This window comes from Leptosomus discolor, chromosome 19 (genome assembly GCF_034619465.1).
Source record: "Leptosomus discolor isolate bLepDis1 chromosome 19, bLepDis1.hap2, whole genome shotgun sequence".
NCBI lineage: Eukaryota > Metazoa > Chordata > Aves > Leptosomiformes > Leptosomidae > Leptosomus > Leptosomus discolor.
In genome coordinates, this window is record NC_141409.1 from 9196114 (window position 1) to 9209784 (window position 13671).

At 38.8% G+C, this 13671-nt stretch overlaps 1 protein-coding gene across 2 annotated transcripts in view; it reads right to left on the bottom strand.

The window, feature by feature from the left end:
• MED27 (mediator complex subunit 27) overlaps positions 1-13671 on the bottom strand; it is a 92663-nt gene that overhangs the window by 41424 nt on the left and 37568 nt on the right. The gene's annotated exons all lie outside the window — the stretch shown is intronic.

Here is a 13671-nt window from a genome sequence, read left to right on the forward strand (position 1 = left end):
TCTTTGCACTGAAAATAAATTTTCATTTTAAAAGGATAATCACATGTTAAAATAGTTCTACCTGGCATTTTCTGTCAACAAGCTCATTTTACAAGTGGCATACAAGAGTCGCCATTGCTCTGTCATGTCAAGAAATTAATTTCACTTCCTTAGAAATACCTAAGATTAGATAGCATTAGATTTGCTTATCATCTATTATGCTGTAAATTCACGTTGTTGAAGAAGTAATCTTTTGTCTAAATGAAGAGCAACTTTCAAACCAGAAAGAATCACAGAAGCATCAATATATAAACCACTCTTAAGCCAAATTTTAGATTAAAAAAAATATAAATATTACTTTAAATACCAAGCACTCCTCCATGTAGCACTCCTTTTAGTTAACTCAGCTGCTTCTCACTGTGTTGTTGTGCTGTTTTTGTTTTTTTTAAAAAAAAAAAACCAGGCTACTATAATCTACATTACTAAAGAGAGTTTCTCCAAAAATACCTGCTTTTTCCCCTCCATCAGCCACCTCCCTCAAACCTTCCTTCAAACAGGGCAATTTTCAAGATGGGGGTTTTCAGCTGCCCTGTTTAAACAAGAACTAAATGGACCTCTAAAGCAGGTGAACTGCTTTGATGATAGCTGCAGGTATAGCCTTCTATCTCTGGAGGTTTTCAGGATTCAGCTAAGCAACATCATGGCTAATCTGATCTATTTGTGACAAGAGACCATATTTCAATGGGAGGCTGGACCAGATAACCTCCCGAGGTCCCTTCCAACTCAATCTCCAACTAGAAATCAAAGAGGATTCAGAATTGAGGCTCTGGAGCACCCACTGCCACAGCAGACTTCTCCATTAATGCGTACTTGCCTAGAAAATACAAAAAGCTGCAGCAGGCAGAGGGTTAGCAGAGGCAGTACCTGAAGAATAAACACACAGGAGAACAGTTGGAGGAGTTACAGCTACGGAGTTTATTCAGTGTGCTCAGTGGACAGATCTTCAGTAACCACTTCAGTAACTGCAACACCAAACCAATGATTATCGATCAGGAATTAATTCGTAAGCTTTCAAATTTATGGGTTACTGGCTAACAACACACCTCAGCCACATTCAGCTAATCAGCCTCAGACCCTCTTTTCTTAACTTAAGTTTAAAATTGAACCATTAGAAAGCAATAAATGTTTAAACTTTGGCATCATTTATAATAAAGGTGAAGTACTGTTACATACGACTATGATTCTTCAAACTATGAGTTTGCCATGCAGCTGATTAGCCCCAAATTTAGATCCAAGTTTGATTTGTCATTCAGTCCTTCACAAAAGGCTCTTTTATAAGACCTGTCTACAAGGCGCATACAACTTTGTCATGAGCAAAAGCATCATCCTTGCTGAGCAACTGTCAAATGCAAAAGCCAAAATGAAAGAAGGTTCTGCATGTAAAATAGGAAAGTAGAAAAGCCTGTTTTTTGGCTTGAGGGGATCTCAGTTTTATAGTGCTATTTTGGACACAGATATTAAACTCTGACTTAAAATACAGCAAAACAGTAGGGTATTTTTTGCCACTTCTAGAGCGCATTTCATTTTAACACCAAACGCTGAATGCAACAATCAGCAAAAGAGCTCAACAATTTAGAATTTCAAGAAGTCTAGGGAGCTTGACACAGACTGACAGGCTCCAACCAAGCTTGCTGTGTAATTATTTCATGTGTCTGCACTCTGTCTTCCATCACTGAAACGAACACCTAAAGGCAAGAACACAAAGGATACAGAATAATACATCACCATTCATTTATCAGAATGAATGCTGACAGTGGATAGTTAGAGCTTCCTATTAGGTGTTGCAAGGAGGGATTATATGGTCATTCATTCTTCACAACACGTCACCACTGGACTTTGAATTGTGTAAAAAATTAACTGGTCCTGAGCAACTGACAATAAAAGACAAAAATCCAGATTCTTCCCCTGGATGAATGCATCTGCCTTACAGTTAATGCTTTCTCTTATCCCAGCTTTGTACAAATATTACTTGAGCCACTCTCAGCACTCCTGCACAGTTCCCAGCTGATACAATTCACACAGTTCACATGGGGAAACCGAGGCATAGAGCGACTCAACAAAACCTAATTTGCTCTACAACTTACTTCAGGAATCTCTCTAAGCGCTTTCAAATGTACACGATACAGAGTGAAAAGGCCAAACACTATTCCACAATCATGTTTTGTGACAGATGGAAACAAAGTGTTACAGGCAACAACGGAGCACGATGATCATACACAGAATGTAATATTTATTTCATTCCATTCAAGGCGTCCAGGTAAACTCAGCAAAGGTTAAATAGGTGATTAACTACTTTACCACAATCTCTGTGCAAGCCTCTTTCTTCTTCTCCCGAAATCGAATTTGTAAGAACAATCCTCAGCACCACAAAAGAAACATTCAATTTCAATGTAAAAATTCCTACACGGAGATTTCTGGTTGCTAAAATTAGAGGACTTACTACAGGATCCCCCTGGCCATGACTCACAGACAATCCAGAGACCGCATGCAGCCACAGAAGAGAGTCAAAACTCAGCCTGCCGGTGTTAACAAGGTCTTCCCCGTCCACAGTGTCTTACTGCCTATGTTACTCATGCAAAAGTAAGAATCAGGAAAATAGATTAATAATGAGGCAAACGTACCTATGTCGAATTAGAAATCTGCATTACACTATCAATACGCTTCTTTTCAAAATGACATACACATGGTACTGAGTAACACAACAAATTCCAGAGACAGAGACAGTGTTACTCTTAGGTAAAACCTACACAGCAAAGAGGAAATATGTTGCAAAATTAAACCACCAGGAATGAAAATAACAGTGGAGCAGCATCTACAAAGGGATGCAAACCAAGTTGCTTCACCCAGTGAAACTTCTTATGGTTGCACTTTATTTATTTTTTCCACTGGCAGTTGGGAAAATGGGACTAGTAAAATAATTGTACCAAAATACTCCAAATCATTAAAAATGAAGATCATGTTTAGCGGAAAACTCTATGAAGTCATCAGCTGGAATTTGCTACCCAAGCTTTTTTCATTTAACCCATCCATAGGGTTCCTCGTAAACACATGAATACCCAGAGAATGCCCTAAAGTGAAATTAAAAAGTAATAAGTTATTTTTAACATCAAGTAGAGAAAGCAGAGCAAAGCAGTTCTACTCTGTATCCTTTCTAGTTAGAAAAGGCATTTAGCTGTCTTAAACTCCAAAGTCCGGTCGGCGGGTGGGTGCTGAATACAGCTGCCGGAGGCAGCGCTGCAGCACGGCCAGCCCCCCATCCACTGTGGTCCTCAGGGAAGGGAACAGCCCCTTCAGTCCCCTGCTAAACCCCCACCTGCAGTTCACGACCTGGGAAAACCTTCCCTTTCTGTAGAGTTACTGTCAAAACTACAGGGGACTTTAATCGCCTTCCTTTTCAGGTATGACTTACATTTCAAAGTGTTTATACTGTGATACACCTAGAGTTTCCTTCTCCTTAACAGGTTTCATATTTGAAAATACTTTCATCTCCCCTCACAGTATAGCTGTTTAGTTTTCCTCTCAACTAGCTGAGGGTTACTTGGAATCACGTAGATGTACAGAAATAAAGTCATTAATACATTTTCAATGCGCTCATATCACATCACGTTACACAATATGATTATGCAATATGATTATGCAATAATGCTGTTCTTGCTAAGTCAAAATATAAAGACCTTCTCCCTCCACCTTATTACAGCTCTGCTCTTTCTGCTCGTCATCTTTGACAAGGGAATATACAACCAATGCAGATGGAAACACTTGCTGTAATGCGTTTCTGAATTTGGCAAGCGGCAGTTTTAATTTATTCTTTTCAGATTGATTGTCTGATGCAGTAAAACAGCCTCTAATCACCCTCCCCCAAACAGTAAAGCTAGAAAAAAAGGGGGGGTTAAAGCAATCATATGATAAAAGTCACAGCTTCAGAAAAAGCTTTGATATCATTATTAGGCTCATACAAATTTCCTCTCTTATCTAGCTTGTTCTTCACTGTCTAATTAGTCCTACCACTGGTAGTTTGTGTTCCTTTTTTCCTTTTTTTTTTTTTTTGACACAGAAACAAGCAGTTAAACTAGTATTTGCAGTCTTTAATTACACATTAAAATCCTCATCCTTAACTTTTTTTTTCTGAATGTACAAGGATTCCCTACAGTGCAATATTAGTGTTCTGCTCTAAACGCTGCAAGGGCATCTTCTAATGGTTGGGTCTGTGGAACAAGTTTCAATTAATTGCCACCTTTTAATGGCACAGTTCTCATGCAAACATTACCTTTAAGGCAAATATACATCAAAGAGTCAGAAATTTGCTCTTTTATAACAGAGCTGCAATCCCTAGTAACACTAACATCCACCAATGGCTACACGCTGCTCCACATCTGTGCATATTTCAGAACATGAACATGCAGATCAAGGGCAGTACACAGCCCAAAGTTTCCAAAAAGATACAGCTTTTTCATTTCCCAGCTATGGAGAGTTCCAGCTAATCTTCAGCAAAATAGATGGGAATTATTTCAAATCACTGTGCTCAGTCACACAGGGCTGCACATCACACTCGGAGCAATCCCATTTATGGGATTAGTTTGGGGAATATGACACCAAAACATCAACAGCAACCAGCCCCGGGCCTGTTTTGGCTAACGTCTTCAAGCCAGACACGTTCACAGAGCTGTTCGCTACAAGGACGTCGGAGCTAAGGCTATCAGTCCGTAACAGCTCACGACACACTAGTAAGTGAAGCTCTATACACTGTAAAGAAACGATGAAATCTTAATTACATGCACTGTCTTTCCACAGTGGTTGGAAAGATATTTGTTGAAAAGTGAATGAATAAATAAAACAGATTTTTTTCCTCCATATTAAAATACACTGTAAAGTTTTTGTGAAACTAATGCACATCCAAGATCCTTGTCTCTTGTACTTGTATGGATAGAAATTATTATCCTGTTAATGAGTATCACAAGGAACATTTTATTTCAGTCAAAATCTATCCGTTGGCCAATCTGTGTTGATCAACGCCTGCTGGTTTTTTGTAATTACTTTGCAAGAATATACGCAGCTGTATAGTACTTAACGGAATTAAAAGAAATTCAGCACATAACTATAGCCACAAAAAAAAAGCATTGATCTGGCATAACAAAACAAAGATTATTACAGAAACCCCTGCTGTCAGATATATCAACTTATTAGGAGATTAGTTCAAGATTGAAATTTCTAAGAGAACCCTATTTCTAAAGATGCACAGAACAGCCAAGGTGTTGGCTCAGTACTGAGTTACCAAGCATCGCTGGACTCAGCTGTTACAAAAAAAAAAAAACACCAAACCAAAACACACCCAAACCAAACCAAAACCCCAAAAAACTTCCACACAAACTCACATTGGAGCCAAGCAGTGGCAACGTGCAGTCTACCCAGATGACTACGAGACCTTTGGCAACACTTAGTGAGCTTCCATAGAAGTCACTCTACGACCCACCTACTGACTACTGCAAGAGGGCACAGAGCACAAAGCAGGGACGTGCCTCCTCACCCCACCACTCCTCATGTCACACGTTCTGTGACCAAATCTGCTAAAAACCCCAACAGTTTATTATGGATCTGCTCCCTCTTACCAGTGTAAGGGTCTAGTTCAGATCCTACTCAACTCCCCAAGTCATACATCTCTGTCTGGGGCTCCAACACTTCTACTGATCGAAGATAAACACAAGTGAAAAATCCAAAACATTTTAACACTGTAAGAGGGTTTCTCCTATTGTCCAAATGCTGGTTTAACACTGTTGGAGTGATCAAGTTTACATTGTAAAAGACAACTGGATTTATATTGTATTACAATATGCCTTACAAAAAAATCAGAAGTCAGAGATGCAGAAGCGGGCTATGGGTCCCAGCAGCTTTCTGTTGTAGGACTGAGTGCTACAGTACATTTTTATCACCTACAAACTTTAAAAGCAGACTGCATTTTTTCCTCAGATTTCAGATTCTCATTAAATCCGTTTTGGTCCACTCTTCAAAACTGACCCTAACTAAAGAAACCATGTAGATGCTTAATAAAGCACACAAAAGGACAGTCAGCTGACCTCCAGAGCCCCACAGACCAAACAGGGAAAAAAAAGGAGGGAAAAAAAAAAACCACCCAAACAAAAACCACCCCTATCTAAACAGGTTACAAAACATGTGTGGTTCCAAAGTTAACATGATCAATAGCCCCAGTGAACAGCAGTGAAAACAAAGCAGAGACACAAAACAAATTAACAGCACCTTATTTTAAAATTTACCTCTTGCACTGAAATCAGAAGTTCAACTGGCTTACTCCCTTCTCTCTTTTTTGAAGCAAAGCTTGGTAAAGTTATCTTTGGCTACAAATAGTAAGATGAGTAATCAACGTTATATCCTGGGTAAGTTATTGGATTTTATCTCATTGGAGTTGTCTAATAAAGCCCCTCATGAATCAAAATGGCACTGTGGATTTTTTTCTTTCCAGTTAAATTATATTGAGTGTAAACAGTAAATACCACATAACTAAAAGAGACAGATTGCTATTACATTTAATAGCAGACTGCTTTTTCCCCTCAGTATTTAAACAAAACACACAAATAGAAACAGGATAAAGCAACAGCAGACCTGAGGACAGACGGCCCCTGAGCTCTGCAAACCACTTGTCACTGCTGTTGACATGGGCCATTAGGAAAAAAAAAAAATAAAAAAATCTCTCTCAAAGCTTAGAATCATCTTCCATCCAAATAACAAGGACGGGTTAACTCACTCGTGTTACATTTGAAAACCAGAAAGAACAACGTGACACCCACCACATGCACAGCTGTCCTCTTGGTAAAACTCAGTTCAAGAAAGTTTAATGAAGTGATATCACCTAGGATTTTCCCTCATAATTTAGAACATGAGTGCAATGGTGGCAGATGCTTCTCCAGCTTTGGGATCTGAGTGTCCCTGCCACGGAATCTGAAAAGAACCAGATCACCTCTGAGCCATCTATTAAATGTTGCCATTGAGTTTAAGGGTAACTTAAATCAGAATTTCTAATACTGTGGTGGCAACATACTTTGTAGTGATCCAGATAACCAGACTTCTTAGTTTTCAGTGGTGAGGAAACACTGTTGAGAAGAAAACAAAGAAGATAAGACTATGTAATTACAACTTTCCCTCCCGTGCCCTAGGATACAGCTTTAATACTTCCTGTATTTAAAGAAACCCAAGGGTGTCTCAAACTAAAGTGGAAGATGTACTTTTTCTCTAACAGGGTCCAGTCTCATCTCTACAATCCAACTTCCCTAAAAGCAACTGTTGTCATCTCCGCTTGGTAGGCAGAAGGTAAATCTGAAGAAAAACCCAAAACAAACCAAAACATAGCTGTACCTTAATATAACTTGAAACTATCGTGTTTTCAATAGCTGCTGAAATTCATTATGATCTGAATTTCTCAGCCCTTATCTTCCTGTAACAAAGCTGTCAAAATAGTGGTTTCCTGTTTGCTCGTTATTCTCTATTATATTTTACATGGTTTGCAAAATTCACTTGAGGACGTTGCTATTCTCTGAAGCAGTGTTGTAGGCGGCAGTGCGAACAGGTTCACCTTATTCTGTAGTTTTCCTTTAAAGAAACTAAATACTACGCGTACACTACTTGTAGTCTTTGAAAAATTCTAGAGGAATGCGTATTGTCCGACCGCATCGCGACACCAAACCCCTCCACCACCGCTGTATTTAGAAAAGAACGGAACACTAACCCCTGAAACGCACAGCACGGATTTTACAATTGAAACCGATTTTCCTCTAGGGAATGGACAAATGCTCCCCAAACCACCTGTTTAATGAGCACACTCCTTTTGACCAGGGAACTTCTACTCTACCTTGCTAGATTAGCTTTGGTAGTTAAAACTCCAGTATGTGAGGGGGGAAAGCCAGTATTTTGGACCTTCTGTGTAAAGTTATGGAGCTTACGAAAAAGCAAGACAAAGAAGTATTTAACGAAGACTGACCACATCCAACATCACCAAACACATGGGCACAGAAAAAGAAAAATAGAACCAAAGCTTAGCTAAGATTCTTTAAGGGAAAGTAATTTATTTAACAAGGTGATGAAATACAATATAGAAAGTTTTAAAGTGAATTTCTGTTTAGTTGAACCAGGTGAAATATTAGAGACTTGAGTACCAGAAAAACCCTGAGCACACTAAAATCAGTATGACCTTCAGGGATAAATGCAATCTCACCGTACGGCAATGCACTGCAACTTGCACTAAAACTGCTTCACAAAACATCTGCAGCACAGGTGTCCATCATTCTACTAAAACCAGAAAGAAAACAGTACAACAGTGTGATCCAAACTGCGCACGAGATACCAAATACTAAAATTAACATTCGATCTACACGGTACACAGCTGCAAAGTAATTAAACATTCATGTAAATATTACTGTTTTACAATATAAAGAACTAATTTTAATCTTATTTTCTTCATATAAAAAGGGATTAATTTGTGGAGTAAAAGGGTCACGTGTTTCAGCAACATGTTCTTTCCCAGGTCCTGTTGCACTGTCTTGCTAAAGTCAAGCTAAAGGAATACCGTGAGAAACTTAAACATGAACAGGGATAATAAATTAGCTCCTCGTATTGAAAGTTATTGCAAAATGATCTCTTCCTTATTAATACAATTCCCTATCATGTACAAAAAGATACCACCATGTTCCAGAATGCAAACAGAGTTTTAATCTTTAATTATATTCTCAACCTCAGCTCTTCTGGAGCGAAGTACAGACGTGGGCCTGAGGATTATTACTTTATTACATTATCATCTCTATGGTATTTAATGAATATTGATACTTAATGCAGCTTTGCCAGTAGGGGGAAAGAAGAATTTAGAACTGCACGAAGAACTTTGGATGACTTTTCTCAAAACGGAAAATATAGCCACACACTTCGCTCTTCTACTCTTGAATACTTCTAAGAGGAGGCCCAAATGCTGAAGTGCAGCTCGTAACACTGAATAGGATTATTGCAGTGACAACATTTGCAAGTTAAATAACCGTGTTCCCCACAGCCTATGTACCAGGTGTCACACTTAACTGCTACATCTGATTCTTGGTTTCCAAGTATGAATCCCCGGCTGGGATTCCAGACCTCTGTAACACAGCTAGGTCAGACTAGATAAGCATAATTTAAACATACGGTCTTAAAAAATACAAAACATATGAACGTTTATTGGCTTAAGCATGCTTTGCCGTTATCTTTAGAATAATCTGCTTTTTCATAATGAAATCCCTGAACCTAGGAAGCAATTAGATGATATTTATAAAACAAAATGCTGAAAAAAAGCCTTTCCTCCAAAAACTCTTGGCAAAGGGCTCATTCATAATGTAGAAATGATAAATTACAGAAGTTCCAAATAATTTATTCTGGCACATGTGATGACTGGGTGTATAGTTTATTTATATATACACATACCTTTCAGTTAGCTGTTAAAAATAGCACCTGTTTCTTGAATACTACATCACTGACTATTTTAAACTAAATTCCTTCCTCAAGACTCAACTTGTGTGTCCTGATAAAAGCTCTCAAAGAAATAAAATAGAACCTTACAGTACTACTTACATGACAGAATCATTAAAACTGACAGGGCATTAATGGTATGAAAGAATAACACTTTGACTATGTTGGTATTGAATCAAGCTACAGCAAACACAGAGTTTGGGATACCTGTAACTTTTCCAAATCCAGATGAACAGACACTCACTGAGCTGGTAAAACAAGCTTTTAAAGGAGACCACTCACAACAGAGCACCTTTTGCTAACGTAGCTCCAAAGGATGGAGGGAGTATGGCCTTCTTTCAAATATATCCATCGGAAGAATGCAGATGGGTTCAGAGGTGTAGAGAGCAGAATAGAGATCTCCTCCACCTCACCTAGAATAAGCAGCAAAACCAACCTGGCCCTCCTGAGTCTCTGCCCAGCACACTCTATCCTCATGTCCTCCTTATCGCCTAAAAGAAAAATTATCATCACAGCTTTTTGTTACTCATTTATCTAGAACAGTACCATGGGCAGCACTGTTGTCTTTTCTTTATTATTTAATAAAGAAAAAGCAATTTTGCTGGTCTGTTCTTAGCAATAGAGTACAAGTTCAGAGATTTTTTACTCAATCTATTACAGTGTTTTCACTGTCAGGTCAGGGCATACATCAGAGCACAAGAGTTTACAAGACAAGTTGAAGAGCCCTTAAACAAAAAATTAGACTCTTTTACTCAAGGCTCTCTGTCCATTGAGCCTGAAGTTGTCAAACAAGAACCAGACTTTCACTTGTTTATTGTTTATAGTGTGCTTATTTCCCCAAACCCACAAGTGTCACAACGAACGACCCTAAAAGGTACCATAAAGGGCAAGTACCTTTTGTGGTGAGCAAATTCTTGTTCTGGCAATTTCCTTCCAGATGGAGAAGACAGGTGATTAATCTGGGAGCACTGAGAAATCCCCACACAACAGAGCTATCAAACTCACAAGGTTTTCAGCTGAGACCCCTAAAAATTCCCATTAAAACTAACTGACCCTCTTGTGTGTGCCAATGAGCACAACTGCAAGAATCTATTCAACCTCCTGTGGTTCCTCTTTTCTTTCTTCCTCCTCATGTCACAGTGACTCACTGCTGTCATTCTCCAGCTAAGCAGTGACATACCAGTCTGTTGGGCTCTCAGCAGGGTGGTCCACTGGCAGGGACTACCTGTGTGGGCTCACCGCTCTCAGCCACCTCAGACTCTGGAGTGCAGTGTTCTGCTCCCGCCACGTCATAGAGAAAACTTCATCACTGGGAATTTGCTTTTGAGATGTGGTGCCAAGCAAAAAAATAGAAGATTAATTAAACTGCACCAACTACTACATTTCAAGAGGAAAAAAAAACTAAGAGCCATAATTTCTTATCGTATTTACTTATGTATTTCAAACCAGAAGCAGCCATCCTGGTGTTCAGAGGGCTGCATGTATATGCTTTCCTAGTGACTTGGAAGGAGCTGACAGCTTTCAGCACTTCAGCAAAGACTGCTTTGAGATTCTTTAACAGAAGGAAGGAACCAGCAGCCAGATGAGAAGCATGTGAGCGAATGCATCTATTAGCAAGTGCAGGGAAATGTCTTGTTAATAGAAGACAGAAGGAGGGACAAAGCAGGGAGAGAAAGCAGCCAGCAGTTAGTCATATTCTCATACAGATACATTTGGCGAGAAATAAGATGCATATCAATCTAGTATTCCTTTCTGTACTTTCAGTGCCAGTGAAAACCAATACTGAAAAGCAAAACTGCACACCAAAAGGTCCTCCTCAAAACTGTTCAGCACCCTTAGAAGCCCTCAGATAATGAAAACAGTGAGAAAATGAAAGTTTTCCTGGTTAGTGGCTGCAGGACAAAGACCTTCCATTTTTAAAAATACCTTTTTGATTCAAAATTGCTGCTGCTGTTTCAGGTATCTACTAGCGAAAAACTAGAGCTTCTCAATTCCAAACCACAGCACATCAAAAGACGGCCTAAGGCTGGCAAGGGACAAATGAGAGGGCCCACCAAGAGTCTGTTTTGGCACTACTGAAACCCTTTCTCTGGCTCCTTCTGTGAGCAAAAGATAGGAAGAGATGGCTCAGCCTCCAAGATATGCTGAGAAGGTTTGGGGGAGTGGGGGTGTGTGTGTGTCATCTTTAAAAAAAAAAAAAAGAAAAAGCCATTGTGGAGAGGAAAGGAGAAGAAAAAGCAGAGCAGGGAGGGGGACAAAGGGCTCAAGTCAACAATGAGTTGACACAGCACAAGAATCAAGTTTTGTATCACCACCCTTATGAGAAGGGACACCGTTTGGATATGTTCAGTCTGTGGATTAAAACTCAAGTCTCACCATAGCAGTAAAGATCAAAGGTATGGATTAGCGAGATAATTGCTCAACTTGCATCATTGCCATCAAGAATGTAATGAACAATAACAAAAGTTATCCATGCAGTTTCCTCAAAGAATAGGAACACAAATAAATAGATCAGTAACATGCTCACTAATGCTACCTTTAACTCAAATTAAGACACATTTAATATTAAACTATCCATATGCAGAATTTGCATAAAACAAGTTTTAGAAAATTCTTTGTCCAAATCATCACCTACGTTACCTCCTGAGCAACAGCGTTTCTGCATTCCTTTGCTGGCCCAAAAGGATTGCTGCAGCGTTGCTGTTTGCTCCAACCTGCTCTCCTAAAAAGCCATTTTGGCACATAGTCTGTTTTAACTAATTATGTTTAAGAAAAGCTCTAGATAATATAGTTGCTCTGAACAACATTTAATATATACTTGACTCATAGCACACTGTTACTCAGCCCAAAGACTTGTCACTGAACCTAATTTTAATAGCATACATCAAAGCAAAAAAAATAAAGAAATAGTTACCCCTTTCTTGACTAATCAATAAAGCTAAGAAAAAAAAAAATCCCTGAAGTGCCATGGGAAAATTAGTATGCAGCATGCCCTTTCAAGGAGATACGTAGTTTTGCACCTGGATGTTCTCCTCTTTTGCATTTTAGAGAGAAGGAAGAGACAGAAAAAAAAAAAATCACAGCATGATTCATCACTATTTGCATGAAACTACAGCAAAATCAAGACATTAAAATATATTTTCCATACTTTTCTTTTTTAAATTCTTCTCATAGGCTTATTTTCCTAAGTCTTTTCATAATCCGCTTCTGCCCTGTGTTGGAGACATGATATTGAGCTCAACAGGTATTTGATTTGACTTAATACAACTATTATTCTCTTCTGAAGACACACCAAGATAGCAAATGAGGACAAATATGGAAAGGTCAAAGAGAAGCCAGAGAAGAGGCAACCAGTGACAGATAAAGGGCCAGCTCATCATGAACATATTTTCCCTGTGAATAATGATGGAAGTGGTAATAAGATACTGAAACATAATTCAACTACTAGCTAAAGTTTAGTTACCCCACTAAAATGTCACTCTATCTGCAAATTCTAGGTAAAAGCACCACTGAAGGAAGAATCACCTGCAGATAAAAAGACATACAATACTTTTAAATGTGTGTATTACGTACCTCATATTAAGATTTATACAGCTGCAACTTTTTCTATGCAAAAATAGAAGCTAGCTCCTTCTCTCTCACTGTATGTATTTCTAGTAACTGGAGAAGCCACGACTAAGAAAACCCCAAAAAACCCCCAACACACCAAAATATTTTAAGACGTCTGAATAAGAGCTGAGACAACTGGTATCACAGTATTCTAGTTTATGGACTTGGAGAAGTTCGTTTTAAGCTTTGGATAAACCTGACACTTCAACAAAGGAAGAAAACTAATTAGCCAGTTTGTCACAATATACCCCTGGTTCTTTCACAGATGCAAGAGAAACATCTGGGTTTCACACCTGTAGTTCTGCTAGAACTGCCCTTCTAACCACTCTTTGCCTGACATATCGGTATAACAATAGATCAGCTTACGGCTTCTTGAATTAGCAGCCCTTTAAAGTTAATACACAAGGGGAAAGCTCTGTTGACTCTGATTTTTTTTTCTCATTTCATACAAGGAAAAAAATCTCCCAACTTCCTTTGATTCCTTCACCAACTTAGGCCTGTGGACTCTGGTGACAACAGGGACTTTTA